This window comes from Pongo pygmaeus, chromosome 12 (genome assembly GCF_028885625.2).
Source record: "Pongo pygmaeus isolate AG05252 chromosome 12, NHGRI_mPonPyg2-v2.0_pri, whole genome shotgun sequence".
NCBI lineage: Eukaryota > Metazoa > Chordata > Mammalia > Primates > Hominidae > Pongo > Pongo pygmaeus.
The window spans coordinates 81,862,206-81,889,020 of record NC_072385.2 but is presented as its reverse complement, the minus strand read 5'-3'; the positions used below and the strand labels follow the sequence as shown (position 1 = coordinate 81,889,020).

The window sequence follows — 26,815 nt, the reverse complement described above, 5'->3', positions numbered from 1 at the left end:
TCTGGAATTATGTGTAAACTGCTAAATAGTTTTTGAAAATTTACATACGTTAAGATTCAACAAATAATTTTTAAGGAAGCATTCCTTTGAAAAGTAAATTAACTACCCTTAGATAAATGTAAGATATATAGAAAACACAATTTTATACTCTTACTTTGCTTAACATAGAAAACATATCTGTAGTAGCTGTTTGACAGAATTATGTTCAAATTGCTTGAGGCAATGTTTACAAATTTGCAAAGTTAATCATTTTTATTTTATTTATTTATTTTTTTTTTGAGACAGAGTCGCGCTCTGTTGCCCAGGCTGGAGTGCAGTGGCGGGACCTCCGCTCACTGCAAGCTCCGCCTCCCGGGTTCACACCATTCTCCTGCCTCAGCCTCCCGAGTAGCTGGAACTACAGGCGCCCGCCACCATGCCCGGCTAATTTTTTGTATTTTTAGTAGAGACAGGGTTTCCGTGTTAGCCAGGATGGTCTTGATCTCCTGACCTCGTGATCCGCCTGCCTCAGCCTCCCAAAGTGCTGGGATTACAGGCACGAGCCACCGTGTCCAGCCTGCAAAGTTAATCATTAAAACATAAAATTAGTACTTTTATTTCTTTTTTTTTTTAAATACTGTTTTTCAACATTATCCTCAGCCTATCACCCAAACCTATATATATCCCTTACTTCCCCAACCAGTCTGAATGTTTTCGGAAGTATAGTGGTATGTTCTGGTGATTGACTTGTTTGAAAACATTATAAACTGGAACAATAGGGCCAAGAATGGAAAGTGAGGAAAAATTTAAATTGGAGTGAAAATATAAGAGGATAAAAATGAGATTTCTGATGCATCTATTTAACTCAATCTAACATTTCAAGAAGGCTGTCATTGGTCACAGTGGCTGGGGTAGAGGCAAACATATTAAATGGCGGTATGTACCAAATATCCCTCTGTGTAGTATCTGACAGCAATCCAGTAGAAATGAGATGAAGAAAGATGATTGCTTAGCTGAAATAAATAAGGCTTCCATTAATTAGAAACCAGTTTCATGCAAGGCAGAAAAGGGGAAACACTTCCCTCCTCAATTTTCACTATTAACTTGAGAAAAAGAAAACAGATCGAGGCTATATAAATCAAAATGTGTTCTTCTTTCCCACTTAAAAATATTTACTTTTTCATGTGATATAAAAATAATTGTCACAGAACCAGTAGAATTCTAGCATTGTTTATTTTATATGTGATGAGCAGGAACATATTTAGAAACCAGCCACAAGGCAGTAAAATTGATTTCTGGTTTATCTGGTATAGCTTTGAGTCCCTCACTGAGCCAGGGAATAATTGATTGCTGCAAGCCTTGTAGCAGTGGTTAAAAATTGATAAATGCTAAAGAGAGCACGATGGTTTATAGCTTCTTAAAGGTTGTGGAACCTCTATATTTCTCTCTCATCACCAGCTCTAGATCATGAGGTAAAATTTAAAAGGCTTTTTGTCGTTTCCTTTGTAAATTACGTTCAGCCACTCAGGAACCCTGCAGCTGAGAGGACCATGGGAACCTTTTAGTTAAATAAGCAGACGTGTGATTTATAAATGCAGGTTATATGTTGAGTAGTATTTTATTGCTTTGTAGTAGCCACATTAATTAGAAAAAAAAGACAACTTTGACAATATCTTTCAAAGTGGCTAACTAATGTTTGGACTTTAAAAATGAATAGAATACTAGAAAAAAGTATCAAAATTTCTGCAGTGCTTTTCTCATTCAGCAATTTATAATTGTAGCTTTTAGAACTGGAAGAGAACTCAAGCATAGCATACTGCTTTTATTAGTCATTTATTATTATTCCCATGTTATATAGAAGCTACAATATTTTCAAAGTTGAAAGATTAAAGTTCTCTAATTGTATCTTTCTCTAGTTAAATGTGTAACCTCTAGAAACATTAATTTTCAAATTCCTTAATAATTTTAAACTAGTCCAAATAATTTTTCCATTCTTTTATTTAGATTAAGGTAAAATTTCTAACAGTTTAAAAAATATTTTAGATGACACATGAAAATATATGAGAGGTTTATACCAAAAAAGTACATTAAAACATTTCATAGACTTATAGAACTAGGAAATATCTTCTGTATTAAATTATCAAGTTAAATTTTATATTAATTATCAAGTATTTTCTCTCAACTCAAACCTTATGAAACTCATGGTTAGCAATAATATAAATGATTTGAAAATTACATTACGGTTTTTACAATTTTTAATGTTTATTATAAATCTACATTAAGAGAATAATTTTCTAATCATTACTTTAAAAGAACACTTTATAAAAGCTTAGGTGTGTTTTCTGGGTCTACATTGAAGAGTTTTACTACATTTACCTTTTCTACCTTTTTAAAAAGAATTTATAAGATAAACTAGGAACAGAGAAAAACACACACACACACATCACTTTATATTCATGGCCCCTTTCCTTGGATGATTTTGGTGGAGAGGGGAATTACATACCAATTACAAACTGAATTAGGTTATTATTCCTGAACACTGCGTACACCATCCTGACATGCCCAGCCTCCACTGGGCATTAATAATTTTTAAAATACACCACTTGGGAAATTTATGTTAATGGATAAATGCAGAAACAATAGTGTGAAAACTTCCCTAAGGTAACAGGGCATTGATGGCATGGCATTCTGCAGATTCTAGAAGGCAAGGAAAAAACCCTTTAGAACCTAGAGACATGCAAAATATATTATAGTCTGTTCCAAATCCCTTAAGCTCATTAGGTTATTAAAAACTTAAACATAATTTAAGTATATTTCATTCAGTAAGTGAGAAAAGCAATAAAAATGGTTGTTATTATCATAAACTCAAAGAGTTCATCTAAAAACACTCTGCAAATTATCAACGGACGCATATAATAACAAGTGAACTAGCCCATTGGATGATGTTCCAATTAGTAACCAGGTTCCACTGACACAGCTTAGAAATTTACAATTATTTTACCATCCTAGTTGATTCTAAATACATTTTGCCACCATAGCTATTTCAAACTCTTCTAATTAAGGTTTGGTAATATATTAATTAAAAAGTTTTAAGGACTTTAGGTCTACTTTTCAGTCTTCACTGTACTCTGAGTTTAATTTGAGCCACACTAGCTGAAGGCCTGGAGCATAGGAGGGATTGTGCAATCTTTGTTGCTCAGTAGAATTCAAAGATAACTAAGTTACAACATCCATTTATAGAATATGGCCATTTGTAGGGAAGAGTGCTTTGCAAATATTTCTCTTAAGGTAGTGATAACAGATAGAAAAGACTATGGGTCACTACAAGTTATAGCACTGTGTGAAGAAAGCATTCGTATTTACTTGAGCAGATCTTACATAAAAGGAATGTTTTTCTGAGAAGTTTGAGCCAATGTATAAGGGAAAAAAATGAACAGTAAAATACAAGTAATGTTATCAGAATGCCCGAATTGACCACAGTAAGTAAAAGAAAGTAAATACTTATATGTGCATGTATAAAATAATTAGAAATCTACCAATAAATCATTCTGCTATAAAGACACATGCACACGTATGTTTATTGTGGCACTATTAACAATAACAAAGACTTGGAAACAACCCAGACATCCAACAATGATAGACTGGATTAAGAAAATGTGGCACATATACACCATGGAATACTATGCAGCCATAAAAAATGATGAGTTCATGTCCTGTGTAGGGACATGAATGAAGCTGGAAACCATCATTCTCAGCAAACTATCGCAAGGACAAAAAACCAAACACCACATGTTCTCACTCACAGGTGGGAATTGAACAATGAGAACACATGGACACAGGAAGGGGAACATCATACACTGGGGACTGTTTTGGGGTAGGGGGAGGGGGGAGGGATAGCATTAGGAGATATACCTAATGACGAGTTAATGGGTGCAGCACACCAACATGGCACCTGTATACATACGTAACAAACCTGCACGTTCTGCACATGTACCCTAAAACTTAAAGTATAATAATAATAATAAAAAAAAAGAAATCTACCAAAATGTTAGTGGCTTTCTATAATTGTTGAAGTTGGTTGTAATTCTCAATTCTTTGCTTTAAACATCCGTGCATTTTCTAAATCATCTACAATGAATTTTTATATAAATTAACTTTATATACATATATATGTAGGATTACCTTGCTACAGAAATTATTTGAATTGAAATATTATAATAAATTATAATTATAATTAGAACAAATAAGTATTTTGTAATCTTAAATATACAAGTCTTCTTTTGCGCTCTTTATATAGGCCGTATGGCACAGGGAAAAGAAAACTGCCATTTTTGAAGCCAGGCTGAGTCAAATCCTAGATAGACACACTCAAGTGTAGATAGGAAAAAATTACTTAAAACCTAGCTGGGAGAAATTCTTTAATCTCTGCATATCGTATTTTCTTTATATGTAATATGAAGACAATAATAGGACATACTTCATCAGGCTGCTGTGAAGTTTAAGTGAATTAATATTTGGAAAAAACTTAAGAAAATACCTAGCAGAGTGACTCTCAATGAGTTTTAATGTCAGTAATAAAATGCAATATATTCTCTCCTTCTCTAATGTCTCTTAGTTGTGAAAGATCTCCCTCAACCATATATCTGAAATTATCATCACCTGAAATTATCATTATCCTCAGAAGGGTTTCATATTAACTAATTTCTACTTAGGTGCCAATGGCTAAACCTACTTCTCTTGTATCAGTGAGGAAAGAGCAAAAAAGGGCTGAGCTGTTAGGAATAAGTAGAAAATGAGAAACAGTATAGAAGTAGGGAAGGAGAGTGCAAAGAAAAAGAGATAGATGCAAATAAAAAAAAATGTTTTTCCAATGGCTGACAATGATGCTTGTTTCCAAAATTTAAATGTGAAATGCTTCTTTTTCAATGATTTTTCCCACAAATAATATCTACCAGAAATATTATTACTTTTGTTTTAAAATGTAGAGTTGTTTTTTAAGGAAATACATACAAAGTACATTCCTTTAGGAAGTACATTCTTTAGGAAGGTCCACACTAATGTGAATGGGGAAGCATCTATTAACTGTCTTATATGTATCCTGGTGTGTCAGGTACTTTGGTTTAGTATATTCTTATAGTTTATAAGAGAAAACATATGGTCTCTGAGAAATTATATGACATAAAACTTTTAGATATAGACCCCCCAAAATTGCTTTCTTTTATGTGGTAATTGAAATTGTCTATTTATCTCTCTTTTTCTTTACCATCAAGAAATAAGTCATGAGGAGAAATGATAGCAGCAGAACTTTTCCCCTTCTTTGTGTATTCATTTTTTAAAAATCAACTTCCTTTATTTATTTACTTTAGTTCATTATGGTTTAACTCAGTCTCATCCAATTTCATGAGCTGTTCATAATGGTGTCTTACTTCAGCAGTCCAGCCAGCTGTGATTGAAGTCAGCCAGGAATGCCAACTACAGATCAGAGCACTTGTGAGATTATCTGTTCCAGATGGAATGTCAGACGTATTCTAAACTAGAGTAATTGACTTGGCCAGGGTGAGGGGTCAGGAGTGTCATTAAAAATATATAGCTTGGTATGATTAGCTGCAGAGAAGAACATTCCAGAGCTAGGGGCCCTTGAATCTCCATCAACTTCACAGGTTTAGGTGCTTGGAAATGGATTTTGGAGTGATTGCCGTGATCTTTGACAAACTTAATGTATCATTCCCTTAGGCTGTCATTCAGCAAACCTTCTGTGAAGATAGATTCATCACAAAAGGCCATGACATTAAAGCTTTATACAACTCTTGAAGAGAGTCAAAAAAAAAAACAAAAAACTGGATCTTTATGACTTCCTGAGTGTTCTCTTTTACAAAATCAGGACCACAGACATGTGCATGCCTGCATGCAAATGTACACAAACACACACATTCACAAATGCACATTCTCACAAACATACACCTTGTTGTAGAAAATAGTATAGTCAAAGTCATAGCCTGATTCTGGCAATTATCTGAGACCCAACAGCATGTGTTTTACGTATTTATACTCACTATTGATTTAAATTTTGTTATTCACTCCTTTTTCCTATTGTCTTATTTTCTTCCTTAACATATTTTTATATTTCCTATTTTAGCTATTTTAAATTCTTTCTGGAACCACGTTGGCACAAATCAAAAATTAAATCTTATAAAGTGCTCTATGGTCATAGGTAAAATGGAATCTGTAGATAATCAAGTTCCTGAAGGGATGTGAAACCAACTGCTACAAGGATGAGCTAGAAGAATCAGAGATTTTTGGCCTGGAGCACACACAGAAGACTACTTTTAGAGGGGTCTGATGTCACTAACTTCTTGAGATTGCTGCTATTTTTAACATACAGCTAGCTGGATGGAAGAAGACAGTCTCAGATAAATGACCAGTTCAGGCCACCAGTGACTCCTTCCAAAAAGGCCTGTACTGCTGTACATGCCAAGGGTTAGAGATTTTCGGGACAACTTTTTCCAGCATGTCTTATATCTTTCAATAAGTTGGTTACTTTGCAAAACATTAGTCCACTTAATAATCAGTTTCCTCCATGGATGCACTCATACTTCATCCTCATACTATTCTGGACTCCTTTCTCTTGATTTTATTTCTCCAAGTGATTCAGTTTTGTCTTTCGGGACACTTATAAGTAAACATTTCCACATCCTCAGCTTTATCACAGAATTTTCACTTCTTTGCTTTAAGTGTCCCTGGAGGCTGCTGATCTTACAAGTAAATGTCTGGAGACGGGGTTGACAGCTCTTGAATGCAGTGCCATTATGAAATCAATCCTAGTCTAAGTAGACATTTTGGGTACCATACCTTCTTATCTACTTTTGGCCTATGAGCATCCAGTCATTTTATTTTACCGTACAACTAGAGAGAACTTCTTAAAGCACTAAGTATATCATTCCCTGGTTTAAAGACCTTTAACTGTTAACTATTGCTCTGCATATAAAATCTTAACTTTTGCCATAACTAACAGGGACCTTCTTGATCTAATTCCATCTCAGATCTCAGTGTTATCTACCTGCTCTGCTTGAGGTTTACTGAGTTGCTGACACTTCCTAAAACATGCCTTGTTCTCTTACTTTTGGGCCTTCTGGACACCAGCTTTGCTGTCTTGGCCCCACTGGGAGGGCTTATTTTGTAGATGTTGTTATTTTCGGAGCGGCTTCTGTGAACCACCACCGTCTCTGCAAATTAGCTACTTTTTCTTAGTGCACTCCTCCTCCTTGATCTTATCCTACTGCAACAAAATAATTCTTGTAATTGTGTGTGTCCACAAATATACTGTACATTTTCTATGAATGGAGATTATATCTGCAGCATTCAGTAGCATAACAGAGACTCAATAAATATGTATTGAAATGAATTAAATTTAATGGCTGATTACAAATAACTGGCTCTAACATAAAAGTAGAGATAAGTTTGCGTTCATTCATGTAAAGTAGCAGATGTGAAACCAATGAGGGAGCATTATTGGGGGCATATTTTCATCAAAACTACTGAAAAAATCTGAAAGAATTATCTAAAGATAAAGTATGCTGTCTTGAGATATGGTGAGTTTTTCACCAGAAGAATGACTAAAATATGCCTTAGATCATTAGTCCCCAAACCTTCCTTCTTGTGTACAGACTTCTATTAGTTTTATTTTTCTTCTTTTTAAATAGATATATTTCTATAGCCAAAAAATATAGATTTGTTTCAGTTATAAAAATGTGCTATTGCGCTAGTATGTTATAATAATCATGAAGCCTGCTATAATAAATAAAATAGACTACTTAGAAAATAAATATAAAAAATATTCTAGTACTTTTTCCTGTGTCTTAATAAATTGCTTTGTGTACCACCCTGGGTCCTTGCTCTACATTTTGAAATAATTGTAAGGCTATGATTAAATTTTAAGCATGATAATATTTTTAATGATTATAGTATAGATTTTTGCCTTGAAATTCTTATTTTGAAAACAATATTGAATTTAGGCCAAAGAAAAATGTACTTACTTTGTTATCCTTTTTAGCAAAATCAAATTGCTAATGGCGGTATTTAGCGTTTTCTATATGTTGATGATTATGCTTCAGTGGCATAAAATCTAATGCAATAAACCAGCATTGACTAGTTGTGGCATAATGCAAGAAAGCATCATTTTGCTAAGTGCCATCTAGGGGTTACTAGTTCTCTGTCTTTCTGGTTATATTTAGTCCTAAACTCCATAAGGCATTTACTAACATCTACTTTCAAATCATGAACAATTGTCCTGATCAAAGGAAGGTGAAAACACAGAATTCTTTATTCTGGAAAACACATCTCCCTAGAGTGTCTCAGCTGCACACTCTTCCACCTTCCATATTTGTATATTTGGACACCAGAAAATTCACGTGAAAGGAGCCTCCACTTTACCAATTATCAGAAATATGCAAGTGAATTTAATATCACTAATATTTGGCATGTCAACGATTAGATAATCTACTTAAAATGCTTATTCTATAAAGTTGTATTTTAACCAACAGTTTTATGAAGAGTGTTCAGTCCTCATAAAATCATCTCAGTTCCCATTCGTGCACTCAGAAACTTACCACTGTGTTCTGTTTTTATCTTTATAATCTATATTTAACAATTACATTGTATCTTCCCTGGTCTCTAGCTCAAAGCAAATCAATACTTTTCTTCTTTCTTTTTTCTTGTATATAAATGATTACAGAGAATGGGACAGAGAGAGAAAATGAAGAGACATAGTTAGAGTGATACAGAGGCACAGAGAGAGAGAGAGAGAAAAGAAGAAGAAGAAGAGGAGGAGAAGAGAAGAGAGGAGAGAGAGATGAGAGAGAATGCAGAGAATTTACAAATACTATAGAAAATGTGCACATGTTTCATACTAAAAATGAGTAAATACTTTTATGATATTATTATCACAGATTGATGATCTGACATAGATTTCACGCCCTCTACCTGGGTCTCTACATGACAAACCTGAGTTAGATGTAATGTAGAGACATGTTTCCACATTGCCCTTCTTGGGGAAGGTGAGCCAGTTCTGAGGTGCTTGGTCCTAGTTGTCACAGATGCAGTTATTTCACACTAGGCTGCCTGCCAGCCTGGATTTGTCTACCTTTTTTTTTTTTTTTCAATCTCCCTGGGTTTGCATCATTACATCAACACATTCTGAAACATCTGTCAGAATCCTTGCCAGTTCAAATTTACAAAAGTGTAATAATATTCTGTCTCCCCATCACCACCGAATCTTGCTAAAATAAAATGATACATTTATTTATAAAAATTTGTTGTTAAGAAAAAAACTGAAAACATCATGAAGGTCTGAGAGAAATAAAGTGAAATTTAAAAATATTGTATCCGTGTCATATTACATATAAAAGTATGTAATCATTAAAGATGATGAGTAATATATGGTGAGGAATATTTGGAAAACTTCTTTCAGTGTTAAAAAAGAAAAATAAAGAAGAGTCAAATTGTATTGCCTCAGTCTTATTAAACACTTATATAACTTACATACATTTAAAAAATTTAGCCGGGTGTGGTGGTGCACGCTTGTAATCCCAGCTACTCAGGAGGCTGAGGCAGGAGAATCACTTGAACCTGGGAGGTGGAAGTTGCAGTGAATGGAAATTGTGCCACTGAACTCCAGCCTGGGGGATAGGGCAAGATTCTGCCTCAAAAAAATAAAGGAAAAAAAATTTTTAATCTGAGTAGTTCGCTAGTGCTAAATGTTTATAGTTTTGAATCTGAATGTTTTCATAACATTTTATTTTTAGCATATTTTTTAGGTTTCCATATTCCAATTTTGCTGCAACAAATATGTAATGTTTATAATCAGAAAAGCATTGTTAAATAACCTCTGCAAAAATGTTTTAATCTCCCTAATCTAGGGATAGGGAATTATTTTATCTATAATTTCAATTCTAATTGTTAGAGTGTGGCTGCCTGGAGCGCTGACTTGAAAATAAATGTGAAACTCATCAGGAAAAAATAATGTCAATTAACGTTGGTTGTCATTTATTCAAGAGGAAAAAGTCAGAGCATGATACCCCATATTTGCCATGCATTCTGAAATGTTTTCTTTTGTCTTTTACTTTAAAAAAAGATGGATGATTTTATTTATATATTAGAACTCATGATCTATATTTTCAACTCTGCTCCACTTATTCATTTGGTTAAAGTACCAATTACACTTACCCAGTAGCTTCTGATTTTTGATAGGACATTAGTAGAAAGACCATACATTTAAGGGCAATGAAAATAAATGTCTAAGATGAAGTGATTATTATAACTTTGCAATATGGATTGAACCTGGACTAAGTACTAGTGCTATATCAGGAAGCTGGATCAATTTGACACCTACTGAAAGTGACACATGGGCCTTGCTAAAGAAAGAGTTTAAATCTGGTAGTGCTTCAGAATTTTTATTTCAGTGAGGTTCTGTAAAATTAAATTCATCTGGCATTGTGGGAAAAAGTTGTATTATATATGAACCAATTTCTTAAATAAGTGCAACTTAATCTTCTAAGAAACTTTAAAATATTTAATCTTGTTGGGTATCTTTTTTTTCCATTTTTTTCTTGCTATTTCTTTAGGGAAAAAAGCAGAATATATAACACTCTTCATTAGTATGGAACACCCATACTATTTTATTTCCTATTTTAAAACTTAATTACTCAAATACTCCATGAATTTATTAGCAATTGATCCAAGATTTCCCTCTTTAATGTCAACTGCTGCTCCCTTTTCCTTATGCATAGTACATGAATCCTCAGGATTCACTTATGCAGTCCACTGAGCAGTGGCCAATCACACTTTTAATGTGAGGAAGAGTGAGAGAAAGGAAAACAGAAATTATTTCATACCAAAAGAGCCCCTGATTTTTCACTGTAACTGCTTCTTTTGTTATTCACACACAGGAGGATATGTTCCTAATCACTTTTATGATGTGAACATGCCTGCACAGTTGCCACTGCTGCATCATGTTGGGGTTCCCAAGTTTAGGCCTTTTTCCATTTACACTTTGTTCTCAACCACTGTGCCCTCAAAATGACCACTATTCCAGCATATCTGAGGTAGGAGGGAGCTTCTAGCCTGAGACACAAAGTGTGCCCAGAACTAGCATTCTACTTCTAATACTCAAACTCTGGTGTTATGTTGGAGTCACCAGCCCAGATGTCTTCCTTTGTAATGAGTTTCCATTTGGGATCAGCAATGGCCCTTTCTGGAACCATCTCAAGCCATCAGTGAAGTTTGACTAACTTTGAAAGGATGGGGGCCTTGATCTTTTATTTTCTGAAGATTCCTGGCACACTATGCTAATGTACTCATATTCATTCCTTGTACCTAGCTTTGTAAATGAAGAAGTCAAACTTTTAAGGAGCCACTCTCCACAGGAAGTGGATATCTTTTTCCCAACTTAAGTGAGGCCACAGATTAGCACAGACAATTAAAAAGGTAAAATCTGCCAAAAGTTTTTTTTTATTCTAGCTTAGAAATGATTGGCAAGACTTAAGTTTTTTCCAATACAACTTTTAACTTATCTCTATTACAAATATACAGACACAATTATTAATTAATTTATTAGTTTTCATTGATACCTAATAATTGTACTTTTTTATAGGGCACACAGGATGTTCTGTACACATATACAATTTGTAACGATCCAATCAAGGTATTTAGGTTATTCATCATCTCAAACATTTATAATTTCTTTGTGTTGAGTATGTCTCCAATCTTCCTTCTACCTCTTCTGAAATATACAATAAACTCTATTTTTAACTACAGTCACCCTACTTGTCTCATATGGCACCAAACTAGATCGTTGTTGTCTTGATAACAAAGCATTATCATTATAGCTGTAATACATAATGCTGTACCTCCTCTCCTAACCCTGGAAGTTGCAATTCATCCTTCAATGCTCAGCTCAAAGGATTATTGTCTCTAAAGTTTTAACAAATACTGAAGCAGAATTTAACCATTTAATGGGTTCACAAGCTGCTGCCTTTATAGCTTATGGTACATATGTTTGCCAATATAAATGATCCACTTGAGCTAAATTGCCACAGCTGCTACAACACCTCTTTACCTATTTTTGGAGCAAAATTGAAAATCAGAACAGTTTAACTTTTTCAAAATAATGAAAAATTTCTCTCCAACCCTCTCCCTCCATAAATGTTTTCTCTCCATCTTTATACATTAATGGGAAAAGAAAGGACAAAGACAAGGTTACAAATGTGAAAGGGTTATTTTTTTCTATTCTGATAGAAATAAGTTTAGAGCACCTGCATGAACAACTTGTATTGAACAACAATGCAAGGAACTGCATACCGAAAAGAAGAATCTCTTAGTGACAAGAACCGTGTTGACCATGCAACACTATTAGCAAGTTTATTTTCATTTTTTATGTAGATGTCAGGGATATGTAGCAAAAATACATTTTTAAGTGCAACAGAGTAGATGCTTGCAAAAACGGACTGTGATAACTGTCTATTTGCAAAAGTCAACACAGATATGATTATCTCAGCATTAAATTGGCTGATGTAAAATGGAAATCATGAAAATTAAGTCACCACACAATAAAATGACAATATGTTCCTAAATCAATCATGAAAAATTTTCCCAATGAAGAAGGGACAACAAAATTTTCCTTTGAGAAAGTCACAGTAATATTTGCTTAATATGCTGATAGGCTTATCAGGCTTCTTGAAAAAAACCGATTTACAATACAGTGGGGATTTTTTTTTTAAGTTGGAAGGGAAAGAAGGTTTCATGTAAGAGTGCTTTGAAATGCGGAGTTTTCCTAAGCATTACTCCCACAAGAGCATAGTCTTGAAATTAAATTAGGCCTTTAGAATATTAGACAAAATAAATGGATTGTAATTCATTTTACTAGCTGAATGCTTATTATTTTTCAAAGGATTAATTGAGATATATAATTCTTTATATAAGTAAAAGAAATTTTCTAACTTTCAGAAACATCTAAACTTAGTTTTCCACTAAGTTGTCTCTAACTCAACCCTCTTTTCACTTTTTTTATTATTTTAGAGCAGTAACATTTACTTCTGGAAAATCATCCAAATAAAACCAATTTACTTTCATAGAACCTAGACTTTTTGAATGTTAGAAGCATGATTTATCATCTCCTGTTGGGACCTTAATCCAGAGATGATTTGCTCTTTCATTTGCTAATTGCATGACAAGAGTAGAATCTGGACCCAAGACCTTTTTAATGCATATAATTAAATATTTCAAACTTCTTACCCTTTTGATCTTCTGGTATCATATATTCAATTAATAGCATAATTCATATTCCCCCACGTACCATGAAAATACCTTTTTCCTGATTATATTAATCTATACTAAGCATAAAAAAGGAAATGGCATAAAACAATATTAGGACGATCACTTGAAATTTTACACCGAGGGACAACTAGTAAAAATATTTCAGTGATATCTGATATATCACTATCTGCGCATAGATATATTCACTTACAAAACATTTCTACATATGTGGTAATAATTACAAAAGTGAGCACAATTTTAAAAATAGCTTTCTCTTCACGCTTTAAACTTACGTCTTTATTTCTCTTCTGCTTTTCTGTTTCCATATTTCTCATTTTCAATGGCCAATATTTAGGGGCTTTGTGCTATCTTTCTACACCTTAAATTTTTTATATCAAATTTCATACGTACTTTTACAGTTTCGGCAGTCTTATTGTTTTTTACATGAGTAAGATCACAAGATTTTATACTAAGTTTTAAAAAAATTTTCTCCTTCAACAAATATAACTGGAATCCCTGTGAGTCAACCAAAATAGTTTTAACTAACTCTTCATAATGGCTAGCTAAATGGAATTCTATGGTAATACAAATTATTCTAAAATTCCAATATTTACACCCATTTTTTTCCACTCATGAAAGCATTGCAATAAGCAACTTTTATAGATATTCTTAGGTACTATTAGGTGCTTTTCTTTTGGGGGAATGAAACCCCAGGAGTGAGACTGTGGGTTGAAAGATATGTGGATTTTTTTTAAATAGATAACTGTCAGAATATTTTTATTAAAAACTTTAGTATTTCACATTCTTGAAGCACTATATGTGAATATCCTTTCTCCACATTCCCACTGGCAATGGCTGGTTGGTTTTTGATAGCATGAAATTTGATTTTTGGCATGATATCATTTAGGGATACAATTTTATTTTCATTCCATAGGAATAAGCAAAATCTCATGACAGTTTATCGAAAAATATGTCACTTCCCACTGATATACTAGGAAACATCAATCTTATATCAAATGTCCATATGTGCATGCATCTATTTTTGGACTTTATCTTTTGTTCCATTTGTCTACTCCAGGACCTACCCCATTATCATACAATAACTATTACTTGGCTTCTATCCAACTGTGGTATCTGATAGAACAAATCCCTACACCTATTCTTAATGATGATGTGGACTGATCTGGACTTTTCTTTTCCATATAAGTTTTAGTATTAGTTTGTTAATTCTGCATAACCCAGTTTGGATATTTGTAGGAATTGTATGAAATATACATCAATTTGAGGAAAATTGGCCTTTTAATATACAGTCTTTTGGTGTCCACAGGGGCATGGTTTCATCGACCCACCACAACACTCCCCCACCTATGGATACTGAAATCCTAAATCGTCGGATGCTCAAGTATCCTATGTAAAGTGGTGTACTACTTGCATATAACCTACAGCAATTTCCCCATATACTTTAAGTAATTTGTAGATTATCTTTATAATACCTACCACAATGTAAGTGCTAGGTAAATAGTTGTTACACTGTATTGGTTTTTTAAATTGTATTATTTTTTGTTGTTGTTTTTATTTTTTCAAATGTTTTCTATTTGCACTTGGTTGAATTCATGGACGTAGAACCTACAGATACAGAGGAATAACTGTGATAAGATATGTATCTTTTTTATTTTTCTACTTACTTAAAACTTCTTTAATATCTTGTTTTAAATTTCAGTCGGTTTCGGAGGAACAGATGCATTTAGATACATGGATAAGTTCTTTAATAGTGATTTCTGAGATTTTGGTGCACCCATTACCCAAGGGGTGCACACTGTACTCAATGTGTCTTTTATCCCTCAACCCCTCCTACACTTTCCCGCGAGTCCCCAAAGTCCATTGTATCATTCTTATGTCTTTGTGTCTTCATAGCTCAGCTCCTGCTTATAAGTGAAAACATATAATTAAAACTTCTTTAATATATTTTAATAATGCTTTAAAATACTTCCCTGCAAAGGTCTTCCACATATTTTGATAGACTTGTTACTATTACATTATTGTAAATATTTTGTTTTATTTTGTCATGTTGATATTCTATATTTGTATTATGATGTGTTAAGCATTTTTTTTAAATTCACCATGAATTTTTTTTTAATGCATTTAAGGATTGTGTGTTTCATGAATTCTAGTTAGTTATCAGACAAAATATCTTTAGATATTGCCTTTCTCCATTTTACTGTATGGCTCTCTATAACTTCCTTTCCATAGGTTCTGTTTTGTTTTAAAGGTTACTCTATCTTCCTTATGTCAACTTCATGCTTTTCCTTTTTTATCCCTCTGGAATAATGTCTTCAGATTTATTTTCCAATTAAATAATTTTAACTTCAAGCATGTTTTATCTGACATTTATCCTATCTGTTAAGTTTATAATTGTCCTTACTTTATTTTTCATTTCCAGAAGGGGTGTTTTTTCTGTTTCAAGACTTTTTTACAGGATTTTAACAGAATTTTAATGCTTTTTCATTTTTAAAAAACAACTGAATAATCATTGTATACTGTGTATCTGGATTTAACATACCTGTAAAGCAAAAGTTAGCTTTGTGATGATGGATTTGTGCTTTTTATAAAAGAAATATTTCTGGATTCTTTTTCTCTTGAGCTATTTTAAATGCCTTTATTATTATTAATATTTATTAATATTATTACATGTGGAGAATGTGCAGGTTTGTTACATAGGTATACAAGTGCCATGGTGGTTCACTGTACCCATCAGCCCATCAACTACATTGGGTATTTCTCCTAATGATACCCCTCCCCTAACCCCCCACCCCTGACAGGCCCCAGTGTGTGATGTTCCCCTCCCTGTGTCCATGTGTTCTCATTGTACAACTCCCACTTAGGAATGAGAAAATGCGGTGTTTGGTTTTCTGTTCTTGTGTTAGTTTGTTTAGAATGATGGTTTCTAGCTTCATCCATGTCCCTGCAAAAGACATGAACTCATCCTTTTTTGTGGCTGCATAGTATTCCATGATGTATACATGCCATATTTTCTTTATCTAATCTATTATTGATGGGCATTTGGCTTGGTTCCAAGTCTTTGCTATTGTGAACAGTGCTGCAATAAACATACGTGTGCATGTGTCTTTATAGTAGAATGATTTATAATCCTTTGGGTATATGCTCAGTAATGGGCTTCCTTGGTCAAATGGTATTTCTGGTTCTAGATCCTTGAGGAATTGCCACAGCGTCTTCCACAATGGTTGAAATAACTTACATTCCCACCAGCAGTGTAAAAGTGTTCGTATTTCTCCTCATCCTCTCCAGCATCTGTTGTTTCCTAACTTTTTAATGATCGCCATTCTAACTGGCGTGAGATGGTATCTCATTGTGATTTTGATTTGTATTTCTCTAATGACCAGTGATGATGAGCTTTTTATCATATGTTTTTGGCCACATAAATGTCTTGTTTTGAGAAGCGTCTGTTCCTATCCTTCGCCCACTTTTTGGTGGAGTTGTTTTTTTCTTGTAAATTTGTTTAAGTTCTTTGTCGATTCTGGATATTAACGCTTTATCAGATAGATAGATTGTAAAAATGTTCTGTCATTCTGTAGGTTGCCTGATCACTCTGATGATAGTTTCTGTTGCTATGCAGAAGCTCTTTAGTTTAATTAGATCCCATTTGTCAGTTTTGGCTTTTGTTCCCATTGCTTTTGGTGTTTTAGTCATGCAGTCTTTGCCCATGCCTATGTCCTGAATGGTATTGCCCAGGTTTTCTTCTAGGGTTTTATGGTTTTAGGTCTTACGTTTAAGTCTTTATTTCAGGGATCATTTCTATAGTTGGTTACTATTTCTGGATTCTTAAGGCTTTATGAACTTTCAACTCTGGCCTGATTTGAAATGTTTTTAAAGTGGTTAACACAGCATTTTTAGTTGTCCTCTTTCAAGAATGTTTTTCTGGACATGTAGTCTACCAAACTGCTGGTAAGAAGAGCAGGAATTTTAAACACTGAAATCATAGATTTTAATTTCAGAAAATATGATTCATGCTGAAGTATTTTTCCTTCTTCCTTTGATAAATTTTCTCTTATTTGAGATCCATCTTCTCTGATAGCTTGATTTCTCTAGAAGCTTGCTGTTTCTAAATAATATGTGTATTTTTACACACTAATTTCTCTATTCTCCTAAGAGCATTTTAAAATTCCTTGGCCAGCCTGTGGCTCTATATTGCATAGATTTCAGGTAAGCTTGTTAAGGTCTTTCAAGTAGATATTCCACAAATTGTGGTAGATACAATGGCTTCTAGTTCTTAAAAGTTATTTGTACACAATTACCAACGCGTCTCTTCTCAAATAAAAGAAGAAGAAGTTGTTTCTGGTCTGAGGTCTTCATGGCAACAGTTTTGTTATTGGATCTCAGGAATAGGCAAATATTCAGTTCACCTGTGCACCTTCATCAAAGCTCTTCTCAAGCCAGAGAGATTCAATACGTTTTACCTTTCCTCTTCTTTGTACTTTAGTCTTGAAGGAAAAGCTGTCTACAAAGAAGTTTGTCTTTCATTAAAACTGGTCTCCTAGTAATGGTCAGGCTCAATCAGGGGGAAGTACTACACGTGACCGATTCTTTTTGCCTAGGATGATTTATAAAATTCACAACTCTCTAGAACTTGTCTTCCAAACTGCCCACTTAATGTTCCAGTCAGAAGTGGAAGTGGATTAAAAATAGCAGAAGGCATTAGACATATGTTTGGGCTACCATGTCCCGAGAATACCTTCTCATTGATTTGTCAGATTAATTATTGAGTTTCCTGCAAAATTAAACTGCTATTTGTATAAAGACTCCATTAATCTCTTTTTAAAAAGTCCCTGGTTCAATCTAAAAAAAATTTTCATTATTCATTTACTTTTCAATATTTTAATTTTGTTGACCACCTGGTTGAAAATGATTCTGCTCATCCAGCTGTTATTTCTAATTACTTTTCTTCAAAAAAATTCAATCACTAACTGAGTCTGCTGAAAAAATAGAATTATTGTTCCTTAGGATATAATCAGCTACATTTTCCTTGTCACCTGAGCTCATCTTCACCTGTATGAGCCATCTGTGATTTCAGCCACAGTTGGGTTTTATTACAATTATGAGCTGATGTCATAAGAAAAGGAAATCGATTTAGCTGGGGTAGATAGACTCTTCTTAAAAAATTATTTAAGAAAATACATTTAGAAATATAAGAAGGACATTGAAAGATTGTACTAAACGAGTCATTATATCTAAATTTTAAACATTCTTCTATAAAGGAGCAGTAGAACACAATACTTAAAAGCACTAAGCCACACTGCTTAGGTTCAAATATCTTTCTTAAAAAAAACTATTTATTGGCTTTGTAATCTTGAATGAATTATTTAATGGCCACTGCCTCAATTTTATATGTATAAAGTAAGAATAATAGCTTTTACCTATTTCATAGGGTTGTCATATACAAGAAAGCATTAGTTAAATATAACTATTATTAGGGAAATGAGCCGTATTGAAATGAGTTTATTTCAGAATCCATTAAAGGAAACAGAATAATTCAATATAGGGAGTCAGTATAGCGCAAGATTCACCTGCCTTGACATACTGACAACATAACATAGTAGCAATGAGACCTTGGGAAAGCAAGCCCATTAATTCCTTTGTCCCTAAATTATTTCCTTTGTAAAATTGGGATAATAATACCATCCTAATAGGATTGTTTTCAATATTAGAACCATGAATGTACTATTAGTGCTATGCAACCCACTACAAAATAGCTTTTGACTAAGTTTGATCTGTATTTATTTGTTACTGTCCTTGTTAAAACTGCATGGGTAAAATATGAATATAAAAAATGCGCACTTCCTTAATATGATCCTACAGAAATGAATCAAATAAAACAGGAGAAAGTTTTACTTCCATGATTTCTGACGTGAAATGAAATTGTTAAGAAAATACTAATTCTTGAATAAGGTAGTTCAATACCTTTAATGCTTCTTCACTTACTCTGAATCATGTTTTTTTAAATTTCTGAATGAGAGGAGAGAGAGAGGGGAAAGGAAAGAGAGAGAGAGAGACAGAGAGAAAGAAAGAGAAAGAAAGAAGAAAAAAGAATAAGGAAGGAAGGAGGGAAGAAGAAGGAAGAAAGAAAGGGAAAGGAAGGAAAGAAAGAGGGAGATATGGAGACGGCGAGGGAGAAAGTAAGAAAATAGATTGATATTCATTACACCATTTTTTTTTTTACAGTAAGAAACTGGAAACTAATTAAATGTCCATCAATGGAAGAAAATAATTCATTACCCCACTTTTGTTACAGTAAGAAGAAACTGGAAACTACTTAAATATCCATCAACAGCAAACAGGGAATTGGTTACATATATTACGATGCATGGTAAATACTCAGCTTTACTCAAATATTGTGACTGAGGATACAGCGTCAGTCCAATAATTAGAATGTGCAGCACCAGCTCAAGCATGATTTGAACTGGAATTTTGTAGTGGGAAAGGCAGAGATAGAGGATGCCTCCTTCTCCTGATTTCCTCTCTCCCTTTTCCAGCTGCTAGCAGGCTGATTCTCTCCCAAGGAGCTTTCACAGGTATTTGGATGTTCCCTTGACCAAGCAAATTATTACAAATGATGCACTGAGCTACTTTCTTAGATCCTGGGCATCCGATAACACATCTCCAACCTCTAATTTTTTTATCTAAGAGTTTCTTGTCTTTTTGCTAGTTTTACTGGACACTCAAAATGGCCCCTTCACTCTTCTATAGTTCATGTCTGGTGCCAGTAAAGAAAATCACACATCTCTTGATTCAACAAAATGTCAGAGTACCAAATAGAAACATTACAGCAAATAGTCACCTCTTCTCTGTCCACGGTTCACTGTCTATTTTAGTTCTCTTGGGAGTGGATCTGGCACCAGTCCTCTGTGTTTTCCAGCTATGTGGACTATATTCCATAGCTTTCTAATGGTCTCAAGGGGCTTGGGGCTTCTTAACCACAGCATTATTGATATTTTAGCTGGAAAATTCTTCATTGTCACGGACTATCCTATATGTTGTAGGATGGTTAGCAGTACCCTTGGTTTTTACTTACTTGATTCCATGAGCACTTTCTTAATTGTGAAAACTGAAAATGTCTCCAAACATTGCCAAATATCTTGTGGACAGTAAAACTGCCCACAAGTTAAGACCGCCTGGTTAGAAGGTAGCATCCTGCTGTGCCCATAGGAAGAAAATTCAGTGAGACGGCAGAGTAGCATTTCTCCAGATATTGTTTGGATCTGTGCCTTGCCCAAATCTTATGTAGAATTATAATCCTCAGTGTTGGAGGTGGTGCCTGGTGGGAGCTGATTGGATCATGGGGGCAGATTTCCCCCTTTGGTGCTGCTCTAGTGAAAGAGTTCTTGCAATATATGGTTGTTTAGAAGTATGCAACACCTCTAACCTAGCTCTCTCTTCCTCCTGCTCTGGTGGCCAGGTAAGATGTGCCTGCTTCTCCTTCTCTTTCTGACATAATGGGAAGCATCCTGAGGTCTCCTCAGAAGCAGAAGCTTATGCTTCCTGAACAGCCTGCAAAGCCATGAGCCACTTAAACCCCTTTTCTTTAAAAATTACCCACTCTCAGGCACTTCTTTATAGCAACCTGAGAAGGGACTAATACATCTCCTTAAGTAAGTCTCTCTAGCAACCTCTTCTCTCCTGCTCTCTTCACCATTTTATCTTCCAAGTGGAGCAGGCTTTTAAAAATCATGGAACCTATTTATCTAATTACTACTGAAATTCAGGTGTGCTTCACACTTATTTAGATACCATGATATCAATGGAAGCAGGAGGAGTCTAACATTCTATATTATGTATAATATATATGTGTTTGTATGTATTTCAATAGACTAATTTTTAAATATTTCCTAAAAAAGAATGACATAGAGCCATATTTACCTACATGGAAAGGTATATAAGAAATAACTTTAAACAAAAAAAATCAGAATTTAAATATTAATTATATGAGCCACTTTTAAAATTTTCATTGTTTTAATTGACAAGTAAAAATTGTGTAGGTTTATGGTATACAACATGATGTCTCCATATGTGCACACAGTGTGGAATGGCTAAATTAAGCTATTTAATAAATTCAAGACCACACGTACTTAACAATTTTTGTATTGAGAATACTTAAAATCTACTCTCTTAGCAATGTTCAAGTATACATTTTAATGAAAATAGTAATTTGCTTTTTTAAAGGAATATATATCCATACTTACAGATATATATATGACTTGGAGTAATAGAGATAAAATATTAATAATTTTTTCCAGGGAAGTTTAATATTTATATAATGTAATTACTAATGCTATTCAAAAAATAAATATTTAAATGTGATAATTTACTGCCTTAAAAGTCCCCAAAATGTATTTACAAAATAATATGGGTGGTTGTTATTTTCCAGAATTAAAAATCAGAAGGGAAACTTGAGAAATGTCTAGCGACTATGGTTCAGTTGAGAAAGCACGGGAGAAAGAGGTCAATAGGTTATCAGTAAATAGATGTATCTGTTATATCCATACACCACTTACGAGAGATTTATAAGAACAACTGAATTCTAAGGAAAGCTTGTTGAAGGTTTCAAATAAGTGGCATTAATAATTAAAAGAACAAAAAATTTTAAATTTTATTTTTAACGGACAAGCAGTATGAAGAAATCATGAATCCAGGCTGTAAAAAGCACTGAAGTTAAAACTAGAAAGTATAATATCATCAATCAATATAAAACAAGAAAGCACTTCCTAATAATTGTCAATAAATTTACAATTCCATATCTTTGTTAAAATTATATTTGAAATGAAATCATGTTACATTTTAAAATGCAGTGTTTTATGCAATTTTCAATAAATACTTCCTACCTCATTTATTAAGTTCATTTATTTCTTCAACTTTTAAATAAACTTTTCTATGACCTTTGGCACACACGTTCTATCTACCTGTTTGTATTTTTCCTGATTTCTACTCTGGGCTGTAATATAGGAAATAAATCAATAGATTTCATTTTGCCAAATGTCAATTTTTAAGTTTGGAGAACTCGTTATTAAATTCTCATCTGCTTACACTTCGGCACCCAGTGGATTTAATCTCTTTTCGTCCTTCAACTAATATGTATTATTTCTGCTTAAGTCTTTCCAGACTTCCTTGTGTAGGGTTTACCACTCCTCTCTTTCTTTCTCTATACCCATTGGATTTATGCATACTTCTATGAAATGCTCATGAAAATATCACTTTCACTAATAAGTGAATTCATTCAGAGGAAGAACCTGGAGATACCTCAAGGCAAAGTTTGGAGTTTTAGGAACATTCTGATTTAAGGCTACTGTATGAACTTTAGCGCCTGAAGGATGAATTCTAATTTTACTGTTCTTTATTAGTATAAAGAAACTAATGTTTGTACGTATGCTTTCATCTTTCCCATAGCAAATCACTTTCTCTATTTGCTTATTCTCTTGTCTCAATACCTCTGTTTAGTGATGATAAATTCTCTAGTTTTTCCATATCACTTTAATCTCCCTCAATTAATTTTCTATTTTAAATTTCTGGGAGAGAAAACTGATTTGTCTCACTCTTTCGTTGTTGTTATTGTTATGTCCCATTAGTTACAGGCCAGTAGGCTATCCATAGATGATATTCTTTGTAGTAGGTTACCACTCTTTATCCAATTAGAGTGCTTAGAATGGAGGCAGTATTGTACACTAGAGAATATTGCTTTCTCGGTTACCACTGACTATTTCTTTGCCAATTTTTTAAGATAAAGGAACTTTTACAGGCAATGAATGAAAACTCCTGTGAAACATTATCTAAAAGGTTTTATAAATATTGCTAATTTCCAAGATCCCACATCAGTGTTAATAATCTATTTTCAATTTCTAATCTTTAAAACAAAGATAACCTGTATGAATTTTATAGAGCCCCATGAGAAGTCCCATTTTTGTGTCTTTGTATTCTTATCTCTAGCTCTAGGATAGCTGCTCAATCAAAGGTATTTTTTCAAGTTCTAGATGTTTCAGCTTCTGTTGTCAGCAATGCTGATTCATAGAGAAAGAATTAAACAAAATGGAGTAGTGTTGTAAATGCGCACAAAAAAATGAATGTTGCTGAATTGAGGAGAAGAAATCAGTAAAGGAAGGTATGTTACTGTCAAACTTCTAAAAGGATTTTGCAAACAGTGGAGAGTAGACAAAATTCCTAAAACATATATCAGCTCAACTGTCCTTTAGTATATTACACTTAGGAAATTGAAAAGGTAAATAAACAAACAAACGACATTGTGAATGTATATTAAGGAGATTAAATATAAGCTAAAGAGTCCCAAGTGTGGTTTCTGAAAATGATAGTTCTTAAATACTAATATCTCTCTCAAAGTAGATTTATTTTTGTTAGTTGTTTGGTGTTGTTTGAGTGATGTATGTATTTTGTCTTAGTTCTCGACCTCTGAGAAAAGAACATTTTTATATGTATATATTATGCCCTTTTGTTCAATAAAAAATACCATGAGTCAAGATGTCCTTACACACCTTAAGATGTCATATTAACTCTTAATAGATCCAGGCTTTCCAAGAAGCTGATACACTCTCATCAATACAAGATGTCAAATTCATGATAAATAGCCTTTTAGAAATGAGATTTGGGTTAAAAAAATTAATAAAGAGCCATAACATTTAACCATCATAAAAATGACCTGCCTTGACATTTATTTCATAAATTAAGATGTTTTAAAGTTCTATGAGGCCAAAGGCTAATACTTAGTAAGATAATTCCCCTGTTCTCTAGACACAATAAAACACTTGCTATCAAATTCCTAATACTAATGCTGGTTGGTATTTTACAGTGTTTTCTGTTTTTCAAAGAAATTTTTCAAATATACTTGGTTTTATCCTCACAGCAATCCTGTAACATAAGTAAAGGCATACTGGGCCTATTTTACAGATGAAGAAATAGTGATGCAGAAAGAAATAAATGGTTTAACCAAAGTTACAAAACAAGTTGGGAATTGTAATTCCACTTACTGATTCTTCTAGAAGTGCTTTTCCTGCTCTTCTATACATATTCTCCATGGGAGGAATAACTGTCCTGCTTCCATATGGAATAATAAAAAGTAATTCAATTTAGAAATAAAGCCTGCTACTGCACTGATGTCTAGACTAATAGACTATTATTGTATTGTCTGAGGCAATATTTAGGACAGCATAAGGAAATAAAAAATACCAATATGTTTCTAACATTTTAGATGGTACCACATACCTACTAAGTACAGTCATTTAAATAGAGCATTAGTAGAATAGAATCCTGAAATGCCATAGATGGGTAGGAATACTGAGAGCAAACACTTATAGCACATTTACCGTGCGCCTAACATTGTTGTGTTTGATCCTATGAGTTATAAATTATGCATCATTTTTAATTTTACAGTAGAGGAAACTGAGTTATGGAAAGGTAATGATTTGTTCCAGACCACATAACTCATTCATATTTTCAGTAGCAAATAACTATGAAAGGCAGTATTCAGTTTCTCAGTAAAGGTATGTTTCCCATGAAATGATCTGAATGATTTGCTGGAAAGTGGTAGTGAGTCAAGATTAAAATAGCCTGGTTATTTTACAAAGGATGATATTTGGAGATACAAAAACATAGGAAGCTACAGCAAAGATGTTCTCTTATTCTGTCAATGAACCTTTTATGAAACATAAGAAATGATGGCTGGATGTCAGAAAACTAACAAGAATTACTGAGCTAAATATGTGACTTTTGATTAGAAAACATTAAAGTGCTCATCAGAAATGATTTTTTATAAAAATGACTAAACATGCCAGTCAAGTGTTCTTTGTTATACTAAGACACTGCTGAACCTCAAAACAAAAATAATGATTCAATTGCCTAGACAAGTATTTGAATAAAAATCGTTCAGTTTTATATTGTAAAAATAAACTGTATACCTAATAATAATCGTTTTTAAAGCATTAAACTAGGGTAGCAAGTTCAAGTACTCCTTTAAATATAGAGACAGAATAACACATTAGTTTTGAGAGTGAAATCTAGAATCAGATCAGACTCCTTATCTTCTAAATCCAGTGTTTTCTCTCATGTTTCCCCCAAAGAGTGAGGATGTTATGAAGAAAATGTGTGATTAAAAAATAATGTTTGAATTTGGGGAATATTTTTCTTGATTTTTTTTCTATTCTTTCAGAAACACAAATCTATTATGAGCCAATGACATGTTTTCTATATGTAATTTAAAACATGTTATGTTATAGTTCAGTTTGTTTAATTGTACCATGAATTTTATTTGGTGGGTGAATTAATTACTTTTCTAATTTATGATGTTTTCCACATATTTTATCATGATGTTTCCATTAGTCCCACTTTGGGATAACTTCCAAACTTCTGTAACTTTTGACAACTTTGTGCCTCAGCAACATTAGACTCACTTATATAAATTTAATTACTGTAAATCTTGGAAATTCTAAACCACATGCCGTGGGGATTCAGAAGGCAGTCATGCAAAAAAATAGATTATTTTAAAGCAAATAGACTTTAGAACATTCCAGTCAACATTGTAACATTCAGCTCAGTTTGAAAAAAATATGTCAAATTCATAGTATCTATCATGCTTACTCTACAATGTTTGTTCCCAGTATAACTGCATTGTTACCTTAATAGTTACAAAAAAAATTGCAACATTTGATGTTTAAATTCAGTAATAATTTACACTGAAACTGAAACATACATTACAAGTAAGTGTGCATTGAACATACTTAAGCAGAATGGATATATTAAAAGCATATGTTAAATGTACAATGTAAATATTTTATATTTTGTTTCAAGTTGCTTTCAATTATATAGCAACAGATTCATGCATAAGCTCATTTTATCATTTTCTACAGAACTATGAGGTATTATATATATCAGGATATATAATATATTATATAATATATTATTATATTATATATAATTATTATATATTATATTATATATTATATAATTATTTGTATATTATAAAATAATATATGATTTTTATATTGTATATTTTTATATAATATATAAATATATATTTTATATTAACATATGATATATGATATATTTTATATTATATTAATATATAAAATATATTTTTGTTATATTTTATAATATATTTTATTATATATTATGTAATATATATCCTTATTTATAAAAATTAATATAAATAAATATGATTCATATTCCTAAACAACTACTACAATACTGGTTTCATTTATCCTGTTAGGTATTACTTGCATTTCAGTATTTTTATTACAACTTCTCATTAGTAATGGAAATAAAATTTTATGAAAATCAAATACTTTGCAGGAAATGACCGTGTTGGTAATTACCCACACTAGACAGCTGAGGATATTTCTAAGATTAATTATTTTGCTTAGAAAAATCTAGAAATGCCAATGCAATATAGCATAGCCTGATATTAGCTTTACTTCAGTAGCCTTATTGATGTTTAATTTCGTGAAACAATAAATTT

General features: G+C 32.9%; 1 long non-coding RNA gene across 1 annotated transcript in view; it reads left to right on the top strand.

Annotated features, from left to right (window-relative positions):
- The window catches only part of LOC129030077 (uncharacterized), a 1,381,814-nt gene that overhangs the window by 695,467 nt on the left and 659,532 nt on the right, over positions 1-26,815 (top strand). The gene's annotated exons all lie outside the window — the stretch shown is intronic.